The following is a 9,548-nucleotide window of genomic DNA, read 5'->3' on the forward strand; positions in this document are numbered from 1 at the left end:
TAGTTTCCTGTTCAGTTTAAAGAGCTCTCATCACTATTGGAGTTTCTCCTCCTGATTCTAGCCACAACTTTTTCCTTTTTGTTATACACCCTATTAAGGCCATGATTCCACAACTGTGGTTTGTTCTGGACTTATTTCTAGAAGATACAGCTACCTATATGCAGCTACTTACATGGTTGTACATGGTCTCTATGAACAATTCCACATTGGTTGTTGTGAACTCTGGGTTCTGAGAGGCACTGAATTTTGATAAGCAATTGCTTAATAAAAGGTGTAGGTTGCTTTAGAACAGTTCCTAACTGAAACAGGGTTTGCTGGGGTTACAGAGTTGATTTTTATTTCAAGGGAGGCAGCTTTGAAGGGATGTAAAGTAACTCTGTAATGTAGCAATGACTACGGCAAGGATCCTCTGGGAAACAAACATCATTATAATGCAGACAAACAATGATATTAAGTGATATTTTCTCCTTGTGTGGTCCACTTGTGACACACAAGCTATAATATCTGTGCCAAGCACATTTTAAAGAGAAAATTATACACACCAGGAACCAATGAAGACCTAAGTCACAAACTGATGGCATATTGCTTCCCAGTAACAAATCAAAGCTTTTAATAAACTGCCCGGACTTGAAGACTTTTAAAGAAGTTGGTGAGGGCTGAAATGGCTGACACAAACCACAACATGCAATAAAAAAAATTTTAATGCTTTGCTAGTTAAATGAGAGTCATACTAGCAACCTAAATGAAACCAAATCTAAAACCATGTTAAGTGGTAGAACAGTAAAACATGTCAAGATAAAAAAAAAAAAAAAGTAGTTTTTTTAACCCAGTACATGGGCACTCAAAACAGTAAAATCTTTCAAATTTCAGTACAGCTGGATCCCAACCTTTCACCCTCCACGTGGATACAGAACAGTAAGGTCAACTTTTTTTTTGGCATCACTGCATAGCATTATGATCAGTCAGTTACCATTCTAACTTGCAATCTGGCATTTAAAAATCACAGCTATGGGTAGTGTCATTCTTTATAACACATATTTAAGTCAAGTCCTTATACTATGGTCATCAGTCCCAATACAGAAGCCGAATAGGTAGTTAATTTGGCTTTGGTGCCGGATGATTTGAAGGTCGATGGTTTAATCCCACCCCAGGTGCCTTTTCTACAACGGTTTCTGTGACACACCTAGATAATGCTCTAGCTCAAGGAATAGGAGTGACAAAGGCATGGTTCAAATCCATTCCACTTTACTTAGTAACTGCAAAAGGTAATTAACAGTAAGAACACAAGAATTAAGTTGGAAAAGTATGTGCTTCTGAGTAAAATACCCCAACCTCCTTCCTTTCACACATGCATTACTGTTACCTTGAAGCACTGTCTGAAACAGATGAAGTAACTGTAAATTTGGGCTAGACCCCTTAATAATTTCCTAGTAACCAACTACTGTATGAGAATGGGGTTGGTGTAGTGGTTAAGACCTTCTCCTCACAGACATATGATACAGGATATGACCTCACCTCTGGTCACCATCTGGTTATTGGATAGGCTTGCAATAGTCTGCAGACTGATTGCCTTGCATTTATCAATGAACTTATGAAAAACATGGAAATCCATACAAAATTCGAACTGAAGCAATTACTACTTTGCAAATGTGCTACTTTCCCAGTTAAAATGGTGCAACACAAAATCTGCTTATTTTGGGTAGGATAACTTGACTTGATTCAAGTACACTACTCTGTTCACTTTCCAATACCCAGTTATCAGCATCTTTTGGATGAAGGAGAAATCCAGAGACCCTGGTAAAAACTTGTATGAACAAAGGGAGGAATCAGATCAGAGAACAACAGTTGTGAAACAGCAATACTGAATTACTTTTCCTGCTACACAATGTGGGTCCTCCAGTCCTGGTCAAACTGCTACACACTTTTGGCCTTCATGTCTAAATAACTGCTCTATTCATTTACTGAACATTTACTTAATTTAAGATAACTTAGTACTAAATCTCAATTCTTTATAGCAGCACTGTAATTTATAAATATATTTAATATGCAACAGTGGGGCTTTTCTGCAAAACTAAAAATTATGTGACTATTTTCCAAGTGATGTAGAGAACTTTACACAGTTGATCATACCTCTGCAAAGTTATATAGATTATTCTATCTAGACTATATTTAACACTGGGGTCATGTGGACCAGCCACTCCTGACAAGACATAACCAGTGATCTTACCTAGTTAAAAATGAACACTAACAAAACAAAACCAATGGGCTTACCCAATTAAAAACATTATTAATTAATTTAAAAGAAGACAGGAAGCAATCCTTCACATGGGTTCTACACAAGTTAAAAAAACTTTCAATCCTGGAAAATGAGGGACAGAAGAAAGGAAACAACTAAAGCCCTGCAGGTTACCAAAGAGAGTGTAAAAGGCTTGTGCATAAAAAATACAATTCCACAGAAGCACACTTAAAACTCTCAAGCACTAAGATAGAAACTTATTGGGAATGTAAAATAGTAAGGATGACAGGACAAACGTATCTGTAAATGCCTCACCTTTACTGAAAAGCCCACAGGTACAATATGTAGTCTGCGGCAGTGAGATTAAATGCATTCAGAGTTCCCAGATTATGAGTGGGGGTTACCACACAAAAAGCACACACAAGCATGTATTAACAGTTCATCACAGACTTATTTACTTTGACACCAACCTGTAGCAATTCCAACCTATACAAAACACTGTATTCATGCAGGCAAATCTACTAGTATTTGAAAATATTATTTCTGTTTTTCTCTTGAAAAATATATGGCAAAACACAGATACTTTTATCTCTCTCCCCCAACATGGTTACGGCAAGTTTTGGGGATCAAAAGACTGTACTTCTGCATTCTTCTCTGGACAGAAAGTGAAATACACAGTACTAACAAACATTTCTCTCGTTCTGGTCAACCTGCAGTGTTAACCAAAGCTTGGACTCCAGGCTTCTCATGACCCTAAGCAGAAAGTGGATACAAGACAACCTTCTAATAAAAAGTGGCTGCTGCCAGAATTAAAATTAAAGGAGCATCAAATTAACAATGTCATTGGTGCTTATTTTGTATGGGACAGAACCCCAAGCTTTGACACCTAACAGCACTACAGTTTGCCACCTGCTCATCAAAAGATGGTTGATAAGCAACATTTGCAGGTTCTGAAATAAATCTATGCAACTTTGCAGATCTGAACAAAAATAAAGAAATTTGCTTTTCCTCTAAAACACTCTAACCCCCCCCCCCCCCCCCCAAGGCTATATTTGTAGTAGCAGTACATCTTGAGATTTGTGAGGTGGCAGAGGTTCCGGTTACAGTGTTTTATTCATTTTGCAAGGAGGCCCATTTTTGTATTACATAGTTAACCTTTGATGTCAAGAAGATGAGAAGGACTGGGGTTGTTGCCCTACACCAAAAGGCTGCACTCCAATACAAATATGAGGTGCTGTCCTTTGGAACAGATGTTTAGTCTCATCTGTCAGAATTTCTTGTAGCTTAATTTGATATTAAAGATCTCAGAAGATGTACAGGAGAAAAAAAAAACACACACACACCTCTAGATTGCCCCCTTTCCCCCTGCCCTGTACAAGTACCTCTTTAGGTTTCTCAGAAGCCACTGCCCAGCTGACCTCCAATCAACAAAAAAGCAGACACTTAGCAGATAAAGTATTAAGTTTGCCTTAAATACTGCCACTTTGCTTGCACACTAAAAATGCAGTGCTACACAATGATGTAAAATTAAAAAATGTATGCACTAAGATTTACAGTCCCTGTACAATTTCCAGCACACCTTTAAAGACTAGACATACACACATTCCCTGTACAAGTGGTTTAATGTGGGACTAATACAATATATCCAGAACTCTTCAGTTTCTTTCACAAACTTTCACAAAAGGCACTATGTACTGCAATACATACAGTACATACTGACTGGACAACATATAACCCATTAAAGTGTGTGTGTGATTTACTTTATCCAGTGCTTTCCGTTTTGTTATGGCCCACTAACATTACCATAATGGGCTGACAATATCCATTCAATCCTACATATACAAATTTTATTAATTCACAAACAAAACCTCATTATCTGTCATACATGCCAGTACATGTATACTACCCTGTATCCACCAGCAATATTTTCTCATATCTGTTACGCATCAATTACTACAATAGGATAGTCATGTAGTACTCGGGATTGTGCTCAAGTAAATGCATTAAAATTTTATACTACTAATTTAATTTGTATTAAAATCACATTACCATATTTTTTACTTTAAGCAGTACCATTACATACTGCTAGTAATGTATGTGTCTACTATTAACTTCAACTACAACAACCATTATACAGAGCGCAGGCACCCCTTCTTACCAAGTCATGCTATATATTAATGAAGCCAGACATATTAAAAATATCCATTGGGATGATAGTTAATGAGATGTGATGGCTGGGTTTTCATCACAAGGTTTATCATTTTTAGTTCTAGTGCAGCTTTCATTCACTGGATCTGTCACTGATTAAACTGGTACTACAACATTTTTTGGAAACTGTTGCTCTACACACGTAAAGCCCATTGCCACTAATGATCACCCTTAGAAAGCATGTGGGTAGCACCACACATTTTAAATATTCTGTAGAATGTGATTGAAGAAGCATTAAACTACTACGGGGGGGGGGGTCTTGCAACATGAACTATGCACTTAAGTTCTAAAAATGCAAGGGCAGAGCCAAAACAATCTCTAGACCAACACTAGCTGTAGAATATATTAATTCCAAACGTGTTTGCTTGCTCTGGTCATTTAACAGAAAAAAATGTTGCTTACAAATAGAAAACGTGGGCACTACAAGACTTTATTGTACTGGGTTAACATACCACAGAGGCCTAACATAAACCAAGGAATGAAACTCCCCTTCAGTCAACTTGGAGGGGGATTCAAGTCCAGCCGCCCAGCAACTAAATTCATAAAACGGAACAGTAGATTGTACATGCACGTTCCTATCCGAATAAATCTGTTAAAAGTACAATGCAATGTCAAAAGTATCATACAGAAATTAAAACAAAAACTGAAACTACAACCCAGGACACAGGACAGTCGCCAAGTCCCGGAGATGACCTTGCAGAACACTGCACCCAACCAAGCAACAAACACCGCCACCCCAACACCAATCAGTCATAAAAACACGCCTCTACCTCTTCCTAAATACACCCACTAGCAAATCCAAACAACGACACCACGAATGACAATTCAACTCAACTCAACTTAAACAGTTAGTGGCGGTGATCAGGACCACTCTGCAGAGACTGCCGTCCTCCCTCCCTACACTAAACGTAGGTAATATACTTATAAACCACCCTAAAAGACACTGCACTAAAATAGGTGTTCGATCAAGTAGAAATCAGACGGGAAGGTTATACCCAAATGTGTCTGTTATCCCGTTCAATTAGGTCCACGCAATAAAAAAAAAATAACCTAATCCAACATGGAAAGCAAAGTTATCCGATTTCTACCACTGTCCATTTAAAAAAAAAAGCAGCATACGCAAAAACACATTTCTTACCTCAATGCTTATTGCTTGCGTCACACAGAAAAAAATAATTTCCAAAGGTTATGTTGTCCTTTAACAAAAGAGAAGCTGTTGAACAGCTTCCTTTACCTCCACTACTCTAAAGCAGTTTCGCGGAGAAATGACAGATTTTCGACTACGCTTTGGCAAAACAGCCCTACGACCGCCCGGCGCTTTACGTCACGAATTACGCTATCCCTGCCGGCAGAGGCACGTGCGAAGTACTAGCTAGTTTGGTTGTAAGAGCGTCATATGTTGTACAGTTGATGTTTGAAGGTTAGTGTTAGCAGTTTGATTATGTGGAAGTTGTTTTCTATGACTATAAGTCTGGAACGGTAATTTAATGTTAAGCGCGAAGGTTCGTACGTATTTTTTTGATTTTCGTGACTTTATAACCGATGTATACGGTACTTGTTCCCCATCACCGGCTAACTTTTCGAAAGCTGGATTGCTAGTGGCGTAACCTTTAGAATGAAGTCCGCGTGTTATATGGTGCACATATCGGCAATCCTGAAATCTGTATTTTCGGTCAAGGCGGTTATACACGAGATTACGAGAAATATACTTTGACAAAAGTATGACTTTTGGGTGGCGGGGATAGGTATATTAGGGTAAAGCCCGAAAAATATGAGAGAGTTTTCGTACGTTTGAAGAGACACATTCATCCCTTTCAAGTGTACCTAATTAAGAGGAACGTTACTCATTTGAGGTCTTAAAACGTCCGTGTTCCACATTGAAAAGGTCTGTTATACACTCAGAGTTAGGATATTTTAACTGCTATGCATGGCAAATAGAAATTAATCATTAATTCATTAAAAAATTATATAAGTAAAACCAGCATATTTTAACCATCATATGGCCTTCCTACTTGAAGATGGTAGCAAGCTGCAAGTAGGTGTTTCACAGATTGCCCATCTGTTCCACATTATAAAGGCTAGTGTCATTTTGGAGAAGGAAGGGTGAGAGCTATGGTCAAGCAATCTATATATTGTATAAGCACGCGCCAACTCGTGGATGGACTGTAGAGCTGGGCTGATCTTGTGATGCACTTCTTGCTTAGGTTGCCAAAAATAAAATTAGCCGTGCTCAGAACGCATTAGCCGCGCTGTCACCTTTCCCTCCGTGCTGACAAATTAACACTTTTAAGTGCAGAAAATTAAATTGAGCAAAAAAAAAAAAAAACTATTACACATACTGGGTTTTTATCTAGTGTTTTTTTGCAAGGGGTAACTCCCTCCTTATATGTGCTAACTCCATAGTTGCACTCCTCTTGGCAATTAAATATCAAACCAGTAACAATTGTGTGTTCTATAACCTATTTACGTCATTTCTATGTACCAAACCAACAGTGTTCCCCACTTAACCCGAATAGTACTTATTCAAACTGTCAAATGACAGCTGTTGTCGATATTACATTTGTACAACACACATTTGAGTGAACCACAACAATATGTGTTCCATATCATCTTTAGATATTTTTAGATAAAAATGCATTCAGTAACATTGACTTACATCAAAATACATGTTCCGATAGCTCATTTTCTCCAGTGGAGCTCTGGAATGTTGAACTCTAACATCCAGTGTCTGCATCCTGAGCGTTTTGACAAATTTAACTTAACCATACAGTTCAAGTAAATGTTCGTATTTCTAGAACAATGAAAGTGACTAATGTATAGTGCAAACTGTTCAGCATAGGCTTGTCTTCACAGTGGTAACATAAGTCGTAAACTGGATTTCTGAAACCTGAATAAACAGTAAATATAAATTTTTATTAAAGTTTTGTAAATTAATTCCAATAGATCATTCATTTTTAGCATCTGATGAAGTGCTCTTGCAATGAGAAAGCTTGGACATGTTTTTAAATAAAATGTATCTTGTGGTTCCTAAGTTATATTTGGGTGTTCTTGTGTTTATATGAGTCTATTTCTGTTCGAAATTACACTTTTGCTAAAGTGGGGCTCTGTCTCTATCTTCTCTTGTTCGAAGAAGTGTAAGTAGACCCATTTATTATATACCTCATATGGTTTTGGCATTTTCAAACGCACTTTTTTCTGACCCATCCTCTTTCATAAAGAGGCCTTAACCGAAGGGTTTTTACACAGTCCTTAAAAAGCTGCTGGGAACTAGCCTAGTTCTGGATTAGTCTAAAATATTCCACAGCATTTTTATCGTCAAAATGTTGGGGAATACTTGGCTGACATTGTAGTACCTCCTTCATAGGTGTTGGCCCCACAGTTCTCTTAGCTGTCACTAGAACAGCTTCCTTGGGTGCTCCTGTAACAGAGTAATTATTTTATCTGGTTTCACTGAAGGTACTTGGATTTGTGTTGGCTGATGTATTTTGTATGAAACCTGTACCAACACTGGTAACTCCTCTTTTTGCACCATTATGACCACTTGTGTTCCAGTGAAGGAAGCTATAGATCTGAAGTAGTTACTTCATTTGATCTGCAACCTGTGGGAGTCTGATCCGACAGCTTTCCAAGCTTCAAGATCCGAGCTCCTAGCTCCTCCCCCCTACCCATAATCCCTTACTACCAACCACATTACCTCAGATCGTTTTTTGCCACGGCTAAAGACAGTTGCTTCTTAGTGAAGAGCTCCTGGCCTGGTGAGATTGTTCCTTTTTCTATAGCTATTTCTAGTTTTAAATTGTGTGTGTGTTGTTTTACTGTCGAATCCTTCAAAAACTCTTTTTTCCTTAGTTTAAATTTGTCTCTCCCCCTCCCCCCCCTTAGTGTTTGGGTGTGTGTGTGTGAGAGAATTTATGGCTGAGACTAAGGCTATATTTTCAAAATGTACTGAGTGTGGCCACAAGCTTTCCCCAGCTGATGGCCACACTCAGTGCATTTTATGTCTGGGGGCAGCACATTTGTTGGAGGCCTGCCAAATTTGTGCGGCCTTCAACCCTCGGGCACTTAGGGACAGGAAGAACAAGCTGATCCTGGCGGGAAAACTCCCTCAGGAATCGGCTTCTTCTTCCTCTCCCAGCCGGGTTCAAGCTACTCCTGTAGCTTCGGCGCCGGCTACTCCCTTAGCTGTACCCGGGGCTCAACCTCCCTTATCGGGTACTAGCTCTGTGGAGTCTGGTTCTTCTTCCCACAAGGAGAAGAAGAAACAGAGAGAGTGGGGCCATACTTAGAGGCGGGCCGAGTCTCATCCCTCGGCTCCACCTGAAAAGATTTGAAGTCCCCTGAGAGGGTCTCCGGATCCTTGTACTCTCGGCTCCGTTCACCTTCCTTTTCTCCGGAGGAGGAGGATAGGTCTCCCTCGAGGTCTTCAAGGCGGCCCTCCCGGCCTGCCTCGACTACCTCCTCGCGGTCTACTAGAAGCATCTCCGAAGCGGACATGGATCGGATGATGCGAAGATTTTTACAGACCCAGATGCAGATGGGGATGCTCTTGCCCCCCCCCCCCCCTTGGGAGGGAGTGCAGCCCCCATTTTTGCCCCGATCGCTCCTTCTCCGACCCGTTGTCGGATCCAGGCCCTTTCGGATCCGGGGATACGTCGGCGCTAACAGGGATAGTGTCTTTGACGCCGACTATACCTTCGAGCTTGTCGGATCCAAGCTCTCGGGGCCGAGGGTTGAGCATCGGATCCGAGGGGGTGGTTGTCTTCGGCGCCGATTGGAGCGGAGCACACCACTACCTCGGGTCCGATTGCTTCGGCTCCGACCCCGATCCTATCCTCGGAGCTGAGGAGGTTGCTTTCTCAGGCTGGTGACAGTGAGTCTCCCTCGGCTTTTGAGGTGGTGGAGAGGGTACTGTCGAGGTCATCCAGGTCCCCGACCAGGCCTTCGGATCCACCTGTGCCCCCACTGTATCAGGGTCTGTCTTCGATCATCCGTCCATCTGGACAGCCTGCCCAAAGCCTCCAGTTAGTTCCTAGGGAGGAATGCCACCCGGTGGACGAGCCCTCTTCGGACAGCCCCGCCGAAGAGCTGCCTCGGAAGCACCAGT

At 40.6% G+C, this 9,548-nt stretch overlaps 1 protein-coding gene across 3 annotated transcripts in view; it reads right to left on the minus strand.

Annotated features, from left to right (window-relative positions):
- The window catches only part of OGDH (oxoglutarate dehydrogenase), a 1,195,521-nt gene extending 1,189,792 nt beyond the window's left edge, over positions 1-5,729 (minus strand). For all 3 annotated transcript variants that reach the window (XM_044084237.1, XM_044084236.1, XM_044084238.1), the window contains exon 1: positions 5,583-5,729. The gene's annotated coding sequence lies outside the window, so the exon portion shown is untranslated. The remainder of the gene's footprint in view (positions 1-5,582) is intronic.
- Positions 5,730-9,548: the final 3,819 nt, after the last annotated feature.

The sequence above is a fragment of the Protopterus annectens genome, chromosome 9.part0 (genome assembly GCF_019279795.1).
Source record: "Protopterus annectens isolate FY-2018-M chromosome 9.part0, PAN1.0, whole genome shotgun sequence".
In the NCBI taxonomy this organism is placed as follows: Eukaryota; Metazoa; Chordata; order Ceratodontiformes; family Protopteridae; genus Protopterus; species Protopterus annectens.